General features: G+C 37.9%; 1 protein-coding gene across 3 annotated transcripts in view; it reads left to right on the top strand.

Annotated features, from left to right (window-relative positions):
* The first annotated feature begins 8,657 nt into the window (after positions 1-8,657).
* The window catches only part of TCAF1 (TRPM8 channel associated factor 1), a 51,106-nt gene continuing 39,945 nt past the window's right edge, over positions 8,658-19,818 (top strand). For 2 of the 3 annotated variants that reach the window (XM_025379584.1, XM_025379585.1), the window contains exon 1: positions 8,707-8,859. The gene's annotated coding sequence lies outside the window, so the exon portion shown is untranslated. Of the gene's footprint in view, positions 8,926-19,818 lie in introns of all 3 variants that reach the window. The other variant, XM_025379583.1, reaches the window with a different exon arrangement.

Genomic DNA, 19,818 nt, shown 5'->3' with positions numbered 1-19,818 from the left:
TCCTTTCTTCTCCTTTATGCCACTTTACCAGATGGCCACTTGGCGATAATTTTCATAAATCTGTTGGAACTAGTAATCTCCCAAGGTGCAGAACGTCTCTGATAGTACTTCAGTGAGAAGGCTGTATCAGAACCAATGCCTAAGAAAGAACTTCATTAATAATAATAATAAAGCACATTTTCACAAGAGTACACTATTTCTAAATGGTTTTGTAATTTCTTTCCACACAGCTCTATAAATTTCCTAAGCACAGAAGTCCCATAAGTTGTCTCTATAAATAAATCTCACTGAATCATGGGGAAGCTCCACAGCAAAACTCCAGCCCCCTCCAACCTCCAGTCAAGCCCAGAAAGAAAGATGGCGACGTCTATGAACAATAATTCTGCTTTTCACGCTCTTTTCCTACTTTTTTAATCTCCAGGCTGTTTGTCTGTCTCCTCACCACTTCTGTGAAGGTAAATCTCACTCTAAGCACAGGTGAACTACAGCATTAGTAGCAAAGAGGGTGTCTTTACCCCTAGGAGTTTCTGAAATATAACACATTTAGCTTAAAAGGCTGCAAGGACAATGGGGACAGAGGGACAGTTCCTTGGAAAGCAGTCCTAAAGCTTGTGTGCGGTGGAAGCTTTGGAAATGTGTGAAACACAGGAAGGTGTGTCTATGGGTTAGAGGTTCTGTAAGCCCAAAGGGGACAAAAGTATCCTTGATGTTTATGCTTCTGTTTTTCTCATCTCAGAATTTTACAGTCCTGACCTATTCCTTTTTTACTGTACAGTGTTGAAAGGGATTCCTCTCTCCTCATTTCCACAGTGTGAAAACTAAGGTCCCAAGAAGAAAAAAGATTGCTCAGCATTACACAAGAGTTAATAACAGAGCACAGGCTGCTTTCCCCAAGTTCTCGGTCTTTCATCTTGCTCTTCTTACTACATGACCGTTAGAGCTGAGCTCATTCACCCACTGGCTCCCTGTGTTGGGAGACAGGAGGCAGGGACACCCCACCCAACTCTCACTCTTGGCACACAGACCCAGGTGCAGGCACGACTCCTGATGGTGGAGGAGGACACAGCCCTCCCTCTTCAGTATAATTTTCCCACTTCACCCCCTCCTGACCTTCCCTTCAACTTCTCATTTGAAAATCAAAATTGTACTTCATGTTTAATTTTCCAACAACCTAATATTTAGACAAATAATTTTAGTACATATATGAATATATATGTATGTACTTGATTTGTATATACTTGATTTTGTATATATACATAAACACACATATTTATATACTTAAGTTTGTTTCTATACAGAATAAAAGGAATTCTTTGGTCAGTCTTCCACACAAGAGATTGCACAGACCTGAAAATATAAATAAACTTTCTATACATTAATGTGTATATTAAAAGTAAGATAGTGGAAACCAGTGGTACGGTGTTCCTATGTTTATATTGGGAACAAGTGATGCTGTATATCAAAAAAAAAAAAGAGATGTTCTAAATAATTAAATAAAAAGTCTTATGTATTTGTACAAATACAAATAATGCCAAATTAGTGGCCTTAATGATGCCATTGGTGCCACAGTTGGAAAGAGTGACTAGTTGGGACTGTAAGGTAGGATACACTAAATTAACTATATTATACGAGAGCTTGGAAGATACCCCCTTAATCAGGTAATGATCATGAACATCATTAGTAATTGGATAAATTCAGATCATGTGACATCTGACAGAATGAAGAGCTCAGCTTCACAGAAGTGATGATCTTGTTAAAATGCATAACCTGAAACTAATCATAAGGAAACACCAGGAAGATCCAAAACAAGGAAATATAAAATAAGTGTCCTGTAGTGTTCAAAAGCGTCAGTCATAAAAGTCAAAGAAAGACTGAGGAACTATTCCAAACTGAAGGTTAAAGAAACAACAACCAAATGGAACACACAACTCTAGACTAGATCCTATTGCTATTAGCGCCACTATTGAGATAACTGGCAAAATTCAAATGGGGTATGGAGATTAGAAAGTAGTGATGTATCAATGATAGCTTTTCTGATTGTGATGATTATATGAAGCTTATATAGGAGAACCTTCTTAATATTCAGGGGTGATTTGTGGCACTATTTTAGCAACTTGTTCTCACATGGTTCAGGGAATAAAATGTTCTCTACACTTTAAACTCCTGTAGAGTTTGGACAATTTGAATGGTGTTGATTGCATCCTTATAATGCCCTTTTACATACTCCTTTGTTCACTATTTTTTAATGTATTTCTAAAAAAAAAAAAAAGTAGTTCATTTTTTCCACATTTTAAAGTATGCTAAACAAGGATGCCTTTTATAATCAGTGTCAAAAGAACCTGCTGTTTTCCAAACAGAGGAGTACTCCAGGCTTGAACCAGAGTTGTTAAGACATTTTTAATATCTTGCTTTAAAATAGATTGGTTTTTGTTTTTCCCTTAGGGGGATGTTAGGGCATTTTTTCCTTTCTCCAAACCACCCTATTTGAATTTCTTAAATGGGATTGAGGTGGGGCAGGAGAAAGGGGTACAGGTTTAGGGTACAGAGGCTATATATTTCAGGGACCAGAAAAAAAAACTTATAAATGTTTCCATTAGATAGTGTAAAGACTATGACTGCTTGAGAAGTCTGTCAAAGAAAATTGGTGAAATCTTTCCAGGAATGAGTTGGCTAGCATAAATGTTTACTTCTGTTAGAAGGCAAAGGCAGAAATTGCCAAATAAAGATGCCAGAAAAATAGATTTGCTATCAATATGTCATACAATAAATTTAAATAAAGTTTTAAAAACATAAAGAATTTTGTAGCATAAACCAAAGTAGGAATGGGACACAACCTCATTCCATAAACTTTGAGCAGTGAATATAATTTAATAGGAAATTCAGGCAGGGCACAGTGGTTAACAACTGTAATCCCAGCACTTTGGGAGGCCAAGGCAGGCAGATCACGAGGTCAGGAGATTAAGACCATCCTGGCCAATGTGGCGAAACCTGTCACTACTAAAAATACAAAAAAATTAGCTGGGTGTGGTGGCACATGCCTATAGTCCCAGCTACTTGGGAGGCTGAGGCAGGAAAATTGCTTGAACCTGGGAGGCGGAGGTTGCAGTAAGTCGAGATTGCACCACTGCATTCCAGCCTGGCCACAGAGCAAGACTCCATCTCAAAAAAACAAAACAACATCAAAAAAAAAAACAAAGAAAGAAAGAAAAAGAAAATACAATGGCATTTGCTGAGCATTTACTATGTGCTAGGCTTTCTTCACACTACATCTTATACAAGAATGTATATTTGAAGCCAGACTATTTGGTTGCAAAATCTGCCTCCATAAAAATAAGAGTCTGGTTCATCTTGGAATGATGCTTAAACACTATCCCCCACTCATTCTGCCAAAGGGCCCACTCTGAGAGATTGTACAAAGGAAAGAAGTTTACAAAACACTAAGAATTCCAACTGATATCATCCTGTCTTCAAATAGTGGCCTGAGGTAATGAGTAGTCCCGAATAAGTCAGAATATTATCCTTCAAGTGTAGAAATGTTTTCCTACCTCCACCAGTGTCTTCTCAGAAACCCAAAAATAACCCCGCAGCACTCACAGTTCCACCATTCATGGGTACCATTCCTTAATGGGATATCCCCCAATCATATGGAGAACACTCCCACACTTAACAATATTTCAAAAGTTCATATTGTGGAGAACCACTTACCTGAGCAATTCTTTGTTTTCCTTATTGAATTCTAGTGAAACTTTTCTTCTGGAGCCTGTCAGGTCACCTTGCGAGGCTGTATCTGCTTTCCCTATTCAGGTTGCAACACTGCAGGAATCCCTTTCACCCACCCATGGGAGTACTACGCAGTGAAAGGGCATGGTTGGGAAACATTCAGGACCTGATTACAAGTCCCACTGCCTACAAAGGTCAGGCAGTAATGTGAAGGGGCAAAGTGGGCCTGGTACAGGATGTTGGGAAGGTAGGGCAGTCTAGCCAACAGAACACTCTTCTAAAGGGGGGCTTTAGATTGTCATGCCTTGAGAATGCAGGCCCTCTGATGCTCTGTTTCCAAATTATTCAAGAGAAGCTGGGAGTCTGCTGCTTATGTAAAAACTCCTGATTCCTTAAATGTTGGAAATTAGTGAAAAGATTTAGAGGACTATCCAGTTCCCCTAAACAGACCCTTGGGGACCAAGTCCAGCCTATGGGCTGCTGATCTGGGACCTCTATTATAAGTAAATTTGGAAAACATTTTTCCGCTTGCACATGAGGCAAGTATCAGTCTCAGCTGAAAATTTCATGTATGTAAAACAAAAATGATTTTGTTTTTATTCAGTCAACTCAGTGCTGACATTGAGTTCCTATCCCACTGATTTAACAGAAAATTCTGTCATAGTCATTGACGGGGTCCTGGGCATCCCCTCTGGAGTCTGGTCAGCTCCTTAGGGTACCCCAATAACACATGCGTAGGTCAGCCCATCACTGCCCTTCTAGGGTCCACAGGTCCTACCCCAGGTCTCTGCATTCTCTCCTCTTGGCTTTGGTGCTTTTCCAAGGCCCTCCCACCCTCACCTCACTGTCTAAGCACCTTTGGTAATCTGTCCAGTGGCTCAGGCTTTGACTAAAGACTGACTCCTTCAGGATGCTTTGCAGAAGCAGCTACATAATTTGGGGGCATGGTGCAAAATGAAAATGTGGGGCCTCTTGTTCAAAACATATTAAGAATTCCAAGGTGGAGACAACAGAGCATTAAACCAAGGGTGAGGCTCTCCTGAGTGTGGGGATCCATGGGACTGCAGTGGTCACACATCCATGAAGTGGCCCTGACACTTTGCTTTCTGCATTGGAAAAGTGCCTGAGGCAAGGAATTACAAATCCTAGCTACCGGACTGAGAGGTGGCAGGCAAGTTGGGAAATGGAGAGGATTACATTGCCATGTTTTCGAGAACTGGTTCAGGTTTAGACATCCTAAAGACAAGACTACAAATTTCATAAAGCTGAGAGCAATTTGCAGGCCACATCACCAAGGACTGGTTTCAGAATTCAGCACCAACCCTCTCCATCCATCCTTTCCAGCTTCCAGTCAAGCCAGAAGGAAGGGAATCAGATGGGTTCTCTCTCTCTCTCTCTTTCTCTGTCTCTCTCTCTCTTCCCCCAATGACCTCACTCTAATATAAATAAGATCTTCTCCCTGCACTGTGGGTTCCTTCACCCCCACCGCTGTGTCTCTCCTCCCTACAGCACCTTTCTCAAAATCAAAACCCTTCCACTTCCCTTATGAGCCCATTTGACCTGTTTTGCCTTTCTGTCCCAGTCTCACAGGCCTCCCTCAATTCTAAACCCTGCTTCCCTTTTAATGCTCATTTCACTTGGGTCTTTCTGTCCATCTTCTCTCTTCTATATTGTTCACTTTCATCCCCGAGATAATTTAGCTCCTTACAGGTAGAGAGCATCGTGGGCAGAAACTCTTACCAACAGACCACTTGCCTTGTTGTCTAGTACTGCACTTATTAGCCACCAAAAAGACTGCTGCTCTTCAGAGCTGTAACACATGCGATGATGTGTAAGAAAGGTCATCCTAAACTCCTAGGGGCTGTCAGCACTCTGCTTGCAATCTGGCGGGGCTCCCCTCTCTCCTCCTTTCCTCCCAGGCTCGCAGCCAGTCTGCAAAGAGCAAGTCTGAGAAGGAGAGGAATCGGTGGGGGAGTGGTGGGGGAGGGGTGGAGGAACCGAGGGGTGGCCAGTAGTGGAGGAGGCAGGTGAAATGGAAACTCCTGGCTTCAGCTAGCCCAGACCTCGCAATGGCCCAGGTCCGGGAGTCTTGGTGTGCTTGCTGGTGAAGGGGTTTTCTCAGCTACACTGGCCCCATGTCCTGCCAGCCCCTAAAACATAAACACACACACACACACACACACACACACAGAGAGAGAGAAACATGAGGCGCCGAGAGGACTAGCCAGTGATCTCAGCCTCAAGGACTTTGTACTGCAAGAGCACTGGCAACTGAATTCCAAGGTCACGCTCCATCTCTACCTGCTGCAAACCCCTTCTGCTGTTTGCATTTCACTGTTCCTTTTTCTGTTACTATAAAGGAGGAGAGTGGATGAGATGTTTTAGCTCTGAAATTCTATGACCAATTGCACCGCAAAAACAACAGCAACCAAAAATGGTGGGTTTTGCTTGTGTGCCTGGAGAGAGAGTGGGGGTGGGCAGGCTTATGTCCTGTTGACTATCAGCTTCTGAGGGGAGGAGGGATCTGGCAAGAGAGAAGTGCAGCTGTCTTGGCAGAGAGAATGAGAAATGAGAGAATGAGAAGAGAGGTAACTGCAAGCAATCCTGGTCTTTTAGAAACACTCAGTCTACAATCCCCAAACACCCACCTGCCCCCACAGTTTCCCCCCCAACACCCCATTTAACTGCACAAATACACCCAGACGCTGGCTTTTCCTTTCACCATAGTAGTCATAAACTACGCCTCTGTGCTAGTAGCTGGGTGTGTTCACTTCTAGAAATCTTTTAGAAGTAAACTCCTACCGATGTCTGTCCTCCAATCTCAGGCCAGGCCTGTGTAGTTTTGAAGGAGACTAGATTTGCAGGGAAATGAGGAGAGAAAACACAGCTTGGAGATTTGAAGAGCAAAGGAGGCAAGGGTCAAGGAAATCATGGAAGAAGTCTGGAAGGATCTGTCCCTTCTCTGGTTATGGTGAACATTCACATAGGGTTTTCCATGTGCCAGACACTGCTTTAAGAGCTTTATCTGTATTAAGTCATTTAATCTTCATAAATATTCCATGAAGTAGAGACAGTCACTATCCCTAATGTTACAGATGAAAACACTAAGACAGAAGCTAACAAGCCCTTTGTGATAGGCAGGAAAATGGCTCCCTAAAGATGTTGATACGGTTTGGCTCTGTGCCCCCACCCAAATCTCATCTCGTAGCTCCCATAATTCCCATGTGTTATTGGAGGGACTTGGTAGGAGATGATTGAATCAAGGGGGCAGATCTTTCCCATGCCTTCTCATGATAGTGGAGGGGTCGCAGGAGATATGATGGTTTTAAAAATAGGAGTTTCTCTGCACAAGCTGTCTCTTTGCCTGCCGCCATCCATGTGAGATGTGACTTGCTCCTCCTTGCCTTCTGCCATGATTGTGAGGCCTCCCCAGCCACGTGGAACTGTGAGTCCAATTAAACCTCTTTCTTTTGTAAATTGCCAAGTCTCAGGAATGTCTTTATCGGCAGCACGAAAATGGATTAATACAGATGTCCAGATCCTAATTCCCAGAACTTGTGATATGCAATGCTGCATGGCAAGGGAGAATTAAGGTTGCAGACAGAATGAAGGCTGCTGATTAGCTGACCCTGAGATGGGAAATTATCTAGATTAACAGATAGGTCCAATGTAATCACAGGGCCTTTCAAAGTGAAAGAGGGAAGCAGGAGACTCAGAGAAGGAGATGTGACACAGAAGCAGAGGCTGGAGCCATGAAATTGCTGACTTTGAAGATGAAGGAAAGGGCTGCAAGCCAGGGAATGCAGGCAGCCTCTGGAAGCTGGGAAAAGCAAGGAAAATAGATTTGCCCCTAGATCCTGCAGAGAGAAACGCATCCCTGCCTACACCAGGATGATAGTCCAGTAAGACCTGTGCTGGACTTCTGACCTATAGTCCTGGAAGATGTAGTAAATCTGTGTTGTTTTAAGCCACTAAATGTGTGGTAATTTATCACAGCAGCCTTAGCAATGAATATACTCCCCAGCTTTTAAGCAGGGGATGTGGTGGCTTCAAAGTCCAGGCTTTTTCCCTGCTACTCCTTTCTTTGTTTCCTCCCTCATGCTCAATATCTGTCATCTATTGATTGGTTAGTAACATTCTCAACGCCTTACTGTTTTATTAAACTTATAAAAACAATGTATGTGATTTTTAAAAAACCAATTCAGTGGTTGTGAAAGTAAGAATCAACAGACAATTTCTCCACCGTTAGCCCCGCCTCTTACATAAGCACATGCAGCATGTCTTCTTCATACAAGAATTTAATGCTAAAGCTGGTGCGGTGGCTCAGGCCTGCTATCCCAGCACTTTGGGATGCCCAGGCAGGAGGATCACTTGAGCCCTGGTGTTCGAGACCAGCCTGGGCAACAAAGTAAAACCCCCTCTCTAACAAAAAATCAAAAACTTAGCTGGGCGCGGTGGCGGAGCACTTGTGGTCCCAGCCACCGAGGAGGTGGAAGGATCGCTTGAGCCTGGGAGGTTGAGGCTGCAGTGAGCTATGACTGCACCACTGCACTCCAGCCTGGGTGGCAGAACCAGACCCAGCCCCCGAAGAAAAAAAAAAAAAAAAAGGAAATTAAGAAAGAAAGAAAGAGATCCTACTCTCAATTTTAATACAACTTGCTTTTTTAATTAAAAAATATATCTAGAACCGATAGATTTTACTCGTCCTTAAAAACAGTAGTGTATTATTTTATATAAACATCTCTCGCTATTTATCAAGGCCCTCACTTGTTCAGAAATAGTCTCACTTTTGTTTTGTTTTCAACAATTTACTCCCTATATTCCTGGGCGGGCGCCTAGGCCTGCATCCGGGATTCGGAGCCACATCTGGGGGTAGAGCCTCTGATGTCTAGGGGTGGGGCGGCAACGCCCAAGCCCCGCCCCCGTGCGCATCGACCAATCAGCTCCCGGGACGGCACCTCCTTGCCACCCCCCGCCCCCGCAGTCTCCGCCTACGGTTTTCCACATCCTGCAGTCTCGAGCCCGCCGCCCTGTGCCTCCTGGGCAGAGAAGCTGCTTCCTCCTGGGAACAACCGCCTGCCGCTCCTAGCAGGTTCCTACTGCCCCGAACCCGCGCTGCAGGGAACAGCGGGGCAAACAGTGAGTGGGGTTCAGCGTAGACTCTGGACCAGGAGAGGCCCGCGGTCACCGAGGCCTGGGCTCCGGGTTAGTGTCCGGGGCGGGGAGCGGTGCGCGGGGTGCGATGCTGAGCGTCTGGGGAGGGCCGGGCGTAGACTGCGGCCTCTCCGCACTCCCCCAGGTGATAGAGCCGTTCCACCGAGGATCCCTTCCTTAGTCTCTACCCCGTTGATGATTTTCTCTGCAGCTCGGTCCCTATTTCATCTCGCCGCATTGTTACGCCCTCTGCTGGGCGGGAGGCGATGACCCTTCCTATTTTCGTAGGATTTGTTTTTTTGCTCCGCAAGAAGCCATTAAGATCTAGATCTGAGCTAGCAGGCACCCTCGAGGCGATTTGATCTCGCCTGCTGGGGGCTTGCATTCTTCTAGGCTAGCTTGTCTCTGTTAAACCCAGGTGGAAGTTCTTATCCACCCCAGTGCTCTAGGCGCCCACGGGCTCGGTGTGGGTTTGTGGTGGGGGAAGGGACCTGGGGAGGGGTTGCGGTGAGAGCCGCGCGGGGATTCAGGCTGAATGTTAGTCTGGAATGCATTTGGCCTGAAGCAGCAAGTGCTGGATGATACAGTTCGCTGGTAATCAGCCGACAGCTGGCCGCTGGTTTGGCCCAACCTGCAACGGAAGAAGGCCTTGAGTACAGGAGAAAAAGATCTTTGCGAATTGGATAATCATGGAAATTTAGAAGAAGTACAGCTCGAACTAGACATAAAGGACATAATGTGTCTGTCTAGCTGACCAGCCAACCATCGGTCCATCACTTTCATCCTCCAAACTAGTGATTTGTTGATGAATTGGTTTCAATACTTGGTTTTTAAAATGTTTAATAAAAAGTACATGAAACATCTCAGAATGGTCTAAAAAATAATGAAACGAATGCCTGACCATCTCCTTGGGTCAAGAAATAGGGTGCCACAGTACCTTAGAAGCCCATGAGTCCAAACTGATGCCCATTCTCCTCCCTTCTCTGAGATGTGACATCTTTCGTGATTTTTGTCTTAATGATTCCCTTGCTTTTCTTTTTAGTTTTACCATATTTGTGTGTGTATTCCTAAAACATATGTGTTTGCTTTCTCAATTTTGTACTTTTATATCAATGACATTATCCTGTACGTATTCCTAAGTTTTATAGATTCATCTTTCATGCTTCCTTCCATTTTCGTCGTTTATGGTGTAAATGTACATAATTTATCCATTCTACTGCTGATGGACATTGGATTGTTTCTAGTTTTGGAGGTGTATGAATTATCTATAAGCTATGTAACAAATTACCCCAACACTTAGCAGCTTCAAACCAAAGCGAACAAGCAAAATAAATCATGTTACCTCCTATCTTACAGTTTCTGTGATCAGGAATCCAGGAGGGGCTTAGCTGGGAGTCTCTGACTCAGGGTCTCTCACAGGCTGTATCAACAATCAAGGTATTGACTGGGCCTCAGTCATTTCAAGGCTAGGTGTAGGGTCGAGGACCTCTCCCAGGCTTACTCACGTGATTGCTGGCAGGCCGATTGGCCTCACTGACCCTGGCTGGATACATCAGTTCTTTGCCACATGGGCCTCTGTGTAAAGAATGGTTGCAACATGGCAGCTTACTCCCCCCAGAGTGAAGGCTCCCACAGAGAAAAAGAGAAGACAGAAGTCAGATTCTTTTTGTAACCTTAGAAGCGACATTCCATTATTTTTGCCATTTTTTATCCATTAGAAGTGAGTCCCTAGGTCCATCTCACACTGAAGGGAAGGGGGTGATACAAGGACATGAACACGTGGAGGCAGGGATTATTGGGGCCACTTTAAAGCCTGCCCACGTCCTCTAATATTCAAGTACACTTGCGTGGGAGCCTCCCTGGAGTATACAGCTGGGAGTAGAATTGCTGAATTATAAGATTTATGTATATTCAATTTTATTAGGTCATTTCTAAACTGTTTCCAAAGTGTTAAACCAGTTTGCACTCCCTCCAGCAGTGGATGAACGTTTGTTGCTCTACATACTTGCCATAGCTTGGTCTTGTAAAATTTCATTTTTTGTCAGTCTGGCAGGTATGAAATAACATTTCACTGTGATTTTAATTAGCATTTTCCCATAACTAATGAGATTGGCTGTCTTTTTATATGTTGATCAGTTTTTGTGCTCTTTGTGAAATTTTGATTCCTGTCTCGTATTCATTTTTATATTGGATTGTTTACCTTTTTTATTGACTCATTGGAATGCTTTCTTTATATAATCTGGGTACTAAACAATAATTGTTAGCTATATATGCCACAGACATCTTTCCAAATTGCTTTTGAGGTTTTTTTTTTCTCTGTCTTTATGTCGGTTTCTTTCTCTGTCTCTATCAATGAATCTAAGTTTTGAATTTAATTTCAAGTTAGTAGTACTTTCTTTTATAGCTTGTCTTGTTTGATAATTATTTTCTCAAGATCATAGATTAATTTTACTGTATCGTTTTCTAAAAGTGTTATGGTTTTGCCTTTGGCTGTTAGACTTAATTCACATGGAAACTGATTTTTATGTTGTTTATTCCATATGGATAATCAATTGCCCCAGCACCAGTGATTTGCATGAATCAGGATTTCCATATAAGCATGAATTTGTTTTAAGCCCATTCTTATTTTCTATTTGTCTAACTCTGCCTCAATACTAATAATTTTTAACCACTATAGTTTTATTAAAAGCCTTGAAATTTGGTAGGAAAAGTCCTATCACCTGTTTTTTCTTCGTTAAGAGTGTTTTAGTTTTACTTGGACCTTTGACCTTCCATATAAATATTTAAATAAACTTATCAAGTTCTCCAAAACAAGAAACAAACAAGCAAATAAACCTGCTGGAATTCTGATTGATATTGGATCAACTCTGTGTCTTAGTCTGTTTTGCGCTACGGTAGCAAAATACCTGAGACTGAGTAATGTATAAGAAACTGAAATTTATCAGCTCACAGTTCTGGAGGCTGGGAAGTCCAAGACTGACTGGCTGGCATCTGGCAGGAGCCTTCTTACTGTGTCATTCCATGGCATAAAGGCAGAAAAAGGGCGAAAGAAAGTAAAAGGAGGGTGAACGCCGCCTTTTATAATGAACTCACTCCCGTAGTGACGGCATTAATTCATACACTCTGCCGTCATGGCCTGATGGCCTCTCATTAAGCCCCCCTCTCAACACGGTTACATTGGGGATTAAGTTTCCAACACCTGCTTTTTGAGGGACACATTCAAACCATTGCGCTCTATAAATCATTTTGGGAAGAAATGACTTCTAAGACATTGGCTCTCTTCCTCAATGATCATGGTTTATGACACTATTTATGTCATCTTCAATGTTTTGTACTATTTTTTATTGTTTTCTTTTGGCTCAGTTTTTGTTAAATTTCTAGGCACGTTATATTTTTACTGCTATTGTAAGTATTTCCTTTTGTAAAAGTTATATTTTGTAGCTTATTGTTGCTGGCATACAGAAATTCAGTTGCCTTTTATATATTATACATCAATCAAACTTGAAAATTAATAATTCTAAATTTACCTGTAGCTTCTTTCAGATTTGCAACATAGGCAATCATCTGAAAATAATGATAATTTTGTTTATTCCTTTCCAATTCTTATACCTTTAATTTCTTTTTTCTGTCTTATGACAATGACTAGGAGCTCCAGTACACTGTTGAATGAAAGTAGTAAAGGGCATCTTGTTTTGTCCTTAAGATAATAAAGAGAAATATTTCACTATATCAACTTAAAAATGGCATTTGCTATAGTTACTTTGTAAACATCTTCCCCATGATAAGAAAGTTCTATTCTTCTTTTGGTAAGCACTTTTATTATAAATGGATGTTTTTTCAAATGGTTTTCCTGTAGCTGTTGAGAATATATATACTTTTTTCCTTTAACTGTATTAAGAACATAGTATAGTATTTAATTGCTGATATTAAACCAATTTTGTATTCTTGAAATAAACCTTTCCTGGTAAATATGTAGTAACTTCTGTATGTGGATATAGAAACAAAGGTAAACATTGGATATTTATATTTACATGTGTGATTTAAGATTGGCATGTAATTATACTTTTCTGTACTCTCCTTTTCTGATGTTGGTATTATCATAAAATAATATGAATAGTATTCTCCCTTATGCTATTCTTTGGAAGAATTTGTGCAAGTTTGGGATTATCTGGTCCTTGAATATTTCCTTGAATCACCTGTAAAATCATCTGCGTTTGGAGTGTTTTTTGTCAGAAGATTTTAATGATTATAGAACTACTTAGGTTTCCCTATGGAGTCAGTAGTGATAAATTGTATTTTCCAAGATATGTAACAATTTCACATGTACAAGAGTGTATTAGTATACATATATGTTTATGTTTATTCAATATATAAAAATACATTTGACCATTGAAGAATGCAGTAGTTGGGATACTGACCCCCGTCAGAATTGAAAATTTGTATATAACTTTTGAGTCCTCTAAAACTCAATACTAATAGCCTACTGGTGAGTGGAAGTCTTACTGTTAACGTAAGCAGTTGATTAACACATATTTTATATGTTATATTCTTAACCAGAGAAAAGAGAATGTTATTAAGAAAATCATAAGGAAGAGAAACATATTTCTCGTTCATTAAGTAAAAGTGAATCGTCATGAAGGTCTTCCTTGTCATCTTCACATTGAGTGGGCTGAGGATGAGGAGGAAGGGGAGGGATTGGTGTTGCTGTCTCTGGGGTGGCAGAGATAGAAGAAAATCCAGATATAAGTGGACCAAGGCAGTTCAAACCTGCATTGTTCAAGGATCAAATGTATATACATGAATATATATATTCAAGATCAATAAAATTGTTTATAATATCCTCTTATTCTGTTTATAAATCTTTCCATTATCTATTGATATGGCCACTTTTTTGTTATTAGTATGTGTATATTTTCTTTCTCTTTTTGTTTTATTTTTTCCAGAACTTGGTCTACTTTATTAGTTGTTCAAACAGCAACATAAAAGCTTTATGTCTTTTTCATATTTTTACTTATTTTATTATTTCTTCCTTCTTTCTTGGAATTTTTTCTATGATTTATTTTCTAAGCTTTTATATGCTTAGCTCATTAATGTTGAGCTTTTCTTCATATGTAAGTTTTTAAAGCTATAAATTCTGTCACTACTTTTTAGCTACATCTTACAAGTTTTGATATGATTATTTTTGATCATGTAGCTTTAATTATAATTTTCCTTATAGTCTCTTCTTTGGGACATGAATTTTTTTAGATAAGTACCTTTTAAATTCCATTTGGCCATTTGAAGTTTCTTTTGTTATCTTGTAGCTGTAGTTGCCTAATTTATATCGTAGTCAGAGATTGCATGGTACCAATCTTTTAAATTCACTGAAGCTAGCTTTAAAACCCAGTAAGTTTTCTTTGTGTGCATAAAAAGAATGTGTCGTCTGTAATTACATGATGTTCTGTGCATATGTTTAAAACAACTTTTAATTATACAACCCAATCTTACATATCTTTAATTTTTTATTTGCTTGAATCATCAATTACAGAAATAGGTATGTTAAATATTCTCACTATGATGGTGGATTTGACAATTGCTCATTAATCTATATATTTTTGCTTCATATATTTTGAGGCTATGTTATCAGTGAGTTGTTGTAAATTGAACATTTTATAATATAGGGACCTTATATTATGATACCTATTCATGTTTTTTGTTTTAAAATCCTATTTTTTTTTTCAAAGATCAAATCAAGGTTTCTTTGGTTTTTGCCTCATTTATCTCTCTTATAATTTGGCTCTAAATCTTCTGAATCTATGTTTTAAGTATATATGTAGTAAACTTGGATTTTTTTAAAGTCTGGATTTTTAAAATATTGTTTGACAATTTATAACTTGTCATTGAATAATTCATGTATATTTATTGTGACTAGTAATACAATTAGATTTATTTCTACCGTCTTATTATTTGCTTTTTATTTTTCTTGCCTTTTATGTTTCTTTTTTCTTCCTCTCCCCACCTTTTCTTCTGTCTTTCTTTGTTTGCCCATTTTTTCCTTTCTATTATTTGGACGTTACATGTTTTAGTTCTGATGTTTTAATTTTATGATATATTTAACCCATATAATTCCTATTTTTTAAGATGTTTAACTAGTTTTATAACAGATTTAATTTAGCATACTTAAGTTAAATTGATCCTTAGTACTTTGTCTCTTACCCCGCAAGTATCAAATGTTGATCATTATTTAATACCATCAGTGTATTAAATATGTGTTTACCAGTGTGTGTTTATAGATTTTTCTTTTTACAAAAAAAGCCTGAGTTATAACGTAGAGTAAGGTTCACAAATATTAAGTGTACAGCTCAATAAATTTTAAATATGTGTATGGTCAGATCAAGATATAGAATATTTACAGCACTTCGGAAGACTTTGTTTTTCCCTACTCCAGGTAATTTTCACTCTCAGAAATAACCACTGTTCGGAACTCTGTCATGATATATTGGTCCAATCTTGATCTTCACATAAATTGAGTCATAAATAGGTATCCTTTTGTGTTTGTTTTATGCAGCATTAGTTCGATGAAGATTCTTCCATATAGTGGCATATAGCAGTACTTTATTCTATAGTATTATATAATTATTTAACCATTCTACTGTTGATGGACATTTATTTTTTCCAGTTTTTGACTATTACAAATAAATCTCATTTGAATATATCTTTGGTAGACATAAACACTTAACTTTTCATGAACATACATCTAATCAACCTAAGTAATGTCTGTTTAGCCACATAGCTGTATCAGTTTACACTCCCATCAGAAATATATATAAGTTCCATCAGCTCTAGATCCTCATCACCATTTGATATTGTCACTATAATTAATTTTAGCCACCTGGAATGGATATAGGTACCTTATTATGGTTTTAATTTGCATTGCTTTGATGACTAATTATATTAAGCACCTTTTGTATGCTTACTGGCCATTTGAATACCATATTTTGTGGTGCATCTGTAGATGTATTTTGTCCATTTGGGGATAAGCGGGTAGTTTCTTTTTTAAATCAATTTTGTGAGTGTGTTAAATTATATTCTGGATGGGCATATACATTTTTTCTTGTATCAGCAATTTGCAAATATCCTCTTCCAATCTTTGACTTGCCTTTTCACATTGGCAATTATGTCTTTTAATAAAAAGAACCTCTTTATTTAATTTTTATAATATCTAATTTTTTTTGTTAATAAACCCAAACATTTATGCTTAGGACTTGAGTTATATTGAAGAGAATTTTGCCTACCTCTAGGTCACAAAAAGATTCCCTATGCTTAATAGTTCTGTCATTCACATTTTGTTTTATAATTTATATCAGATTATTTTTGTATATGATATGAGGTATGGGTTAGGGTTCATTAGTTTTTATACAGACATCCAATCGATCAAGAATTACTTATTGAAAGGCCTTTCACATCATTAGACTTTTTGAATCTATGTTCATTGAGTAATATTCATCTCTAGCTTTTTGTTCTTGTAATGTACTTATGTGATTTTGTAATAAAAATGAGTTGGGAAGGATTTCTTTGTTTACTATTCTCTGGAAGAAGTTTTGTAATATTAGTATTATATTTTTCTCAAGTGTTTAGGAAAATTCGCCATAAAAATCCTTTTGGGCCCAAACTTTTTTGCGGAATGTTTTGATTTTGCACTACATTTTTTTGATGTATAGGATCATTTATATTTTCTGTTTCTTCTTGCCGTTTTGGATAAATTATGTTGTTTAAGGAATTTGAAAATTCATCTGAATTTGTTAAATTTATTGGCATATGGTTACTCATAATAGCACTTTTTTATATTTTTAATGTCTTTTGGGATTGTAATAACATCCCCTGATAATTATAATGGATTCGCTCTCTGTGTCTCTTTATTGATCATTCTTAGTTTGGTTCATTAAAACCAACTTTTGGTTTTACTGAATTTCTAAATATTTTTGAATTTGATTCTTGCTTTTATGTTTATTATATTCTTTGATTTACTTCAAATTTGTTGTTCTTTTTCTAATATTTTGAAATAGTTTACTTTCAGTCTTTCCCTTTTACTAATGTAGGCGTTTAGAGCTATATAGTTTTCCTTTATTAAGTAATTGCTCTTGCTGCCTCCCACAAATTTTGATAAATTGTATTTTAATTATTATTTAGTTAAAATATTTTCTAATTTCTATTGTGATTTCTTCTCTGACCTTAGGGGTGTTCAGAAGTGTACTCCTTAATTTCCAAACATGGGAATTTCCTAATTAAATTAGGGTTATTGATTTCTGGTTTAATTCCATTCAGATCAGAGAATATATTCTACACCTTTTTGAGTTTCTTGAGACTTGCTTCATGCCAATATATATTTTATTTGAGAAAATGTTTGACATACACTAAAAATCAATTATATTCTGTTGTTGGTGGGTGTATATGTACCATATGTGTCAACAGGGTCAAATTTGTTAATTATGGCATTCAAATCCTGTATATCCTTACTGATTTTTTATGCACATGTTTTATCAGATTACTGAGAAAGATGTACTTAAATCTTCAATTATGCTTGTGGACTTGTCTGTTACTTCTTTTATTATTGTCAACTTTGCTTTATAAATTTTGAAGTTACATTATTAAGGATACAAATTTAAAATTTTTGTATTGCTGTACTGAATTGATCCTTTTATCATTATGAAATGTGTTTTATATCTATAGTAACACTTGTTGACAGTAATGTTTACTTTGCCCATTGTACATCTAGCCATACTAGCTTTCTTTTGGTTAACGTTTGCATGGTATACCTTTTTCTATCCTTTTACTTTCAATATTTCTCTTCTATGATGAGCTCTTTTTCTAATTGGATTTTTTAATCCATTTATATTTAGTATTATTTACATAGTTGGTATCTTAGTCGTTTCAGGCTGCTGTGACACAAATGTGATAGACTGGTAGTTAAACAAAAGACATTTAAAGATAAACCAGCAGATTTAATGTCTGGTGAGGGCTGGCCTCCTAGCTTATAGACAGCTACCTTTCTCACTGTATTTTCACATGGCCAAGAGAGGGAGCTCTAGTCACTTTCTCTTCTTAGAAAGATACTAATCCCATCATGAGTGTTTCACACTAATTACCTACATCTAATTACCTCCCAAAGGCCCACTTCCTAATACCATTCCACTGGGGGTTAGAATTTCAACATACAAATTTTGGAGGGACACAAACATGCAATCTATAAAAATTGGGTTTAAGCAAGGTTGCAGTGAGCCAAGATCGTACCACTGCACTCTAGCCTGGCAACACAGCGACACTCCGTCTCAAAAAAAAAAAAAAATTGGGTTCAAGTCTACCAATTTGCACAGTTTTCTCTTTGTCCAATCTCTTCTTTCTTATTTTCTCTTTTCTTGATTTCTTTTGAATTCAACACCTTCTATTAATTTTTCTTCTATATTTTGAATTATAAATTTTTTATTATTTTATTGGTTACTTGAGATATTACAGTTCACCTTACTGATTTGTTATGACCTACTTTAAATTATTACTTCTGTGTACTCTCAATGTAAAATTTTAAAAGTTTATCTCCATCTTGCAGCTGTACTGATTTCTGGTTTTTTTTATATGCTTCTATATTCCATAAGGAATTATATTTGTTTAAACAGTCAGTATTCATTTATATTTGCCTGTGTATTTACTCTTTTCAGTGTTCTCTATTAATTCCTAAAGCACTGTGCTTCTATGAGGAATAATTGTCCTTAATCATGAAAAAATAGTTTTAGTTGTTATATTCTGCTGGGAATACATTCTTTCAGCTTTGGTATATCTAAAATTATCTTTACATTGCCTTTATTTTGGGGGAATATTTTTCTTATGTATAGAATTTTAGGTTGGCAGATTTTTCTTTTTCTGCTTTTAGGAATTCTGTTGTGTTCTCATTTTCATCGTTGTTTTGAAAACTTAGCTGTATTTTTTGTTCATTTAAATGAGAAGTATCCTTTATCTCTGGCAGCTTTTCAGATTTTCTCTATGAATTTGGTTTTCAGCAGTTTGAATGTGATGTGTCTGAATGTAGTTTTCTTTCTGTTTATTCTGCTTGGGAAACGTAAAGTTTCTTCAGCTTGTGGTTTGATATTTTTCAAATCATTAATTAATAACATTTTGCTTGTTTTATTATCTCTCTCCTTTCCTTCTGGGACTCTGATTACTCATATATCACAACTTTTCACCCTGTCTTGTAATCCTGTTACACTCTTTCTGTATCTTTTGATCTCTTTGTATATCATGTTTTCTTTGCTCTTATGTATGAATACTTTCTACTTACCTTTGCTATACTTCATGAATTCTCTGGTCTTTTGTGTTTAATATGCTATTAAAGCAATCTATCAAGTACCAATTTTAATTATTATTTTTCTTTTTAAATTTTTTATTTTACTTTTTTATGAGTTTTATTTCTGTGCCGAAATTCCACAGCCTTGTTTCTATAGAATTTCTTAACATATTTATCCCAGTTGCTTTGAACCACTTATGCCCATGTCTGTTTTCTGTTCTCTTGAGTTATTGGCAATTTATTCTGTTTTTTAACCTCTTTCTTAATTTTTGATTGAATGCAGAATATTGTGGATGAAAAAATATTAAGGTTTTGGTTGATGTTATTTTCTTTCAAGGGGATTTTTTGGGGAAGTGGGCAGATAAAGTACCAGCAGATTACTTTGATGCTATCAAAGATTAGTTTTAGGCTTTGTTAGGACTAGCCCATTTAAGGTTTGATCTTTCTCCAAGAACATAGTCCTTAAACCATAAGATATGCTTCTTCTTCATATGTCAGGGATTTTCTTATGTGTCAACTGAAATCATGGAGTGTTTATAAGAACCTTTCTTTTTGTTGGGGCATAAACTCCATTGCTTTTCTCAGAACAATATAACCACTGAAATGACTGCTCAAATGTTTAGCTTTTT

The sequence above is a fragment of the Theropithecus gelada genome, chromosome 3, assembly GCF_003255815.1.
Source record: "Theropithecus gelada isolate Dixy chromosome 3, Tgel_1.0, whole genome shotgun sequence".
Taxonomy (NCBI): Eukaryota; Metazoa; Chordata; class Mammalia; order Primates; family Cercopithecidae; genus Theropithecus; species Theropithecus gelada.
This window is presented reverse-complemented; position numbering and strand designations above follow the sequence as displayed.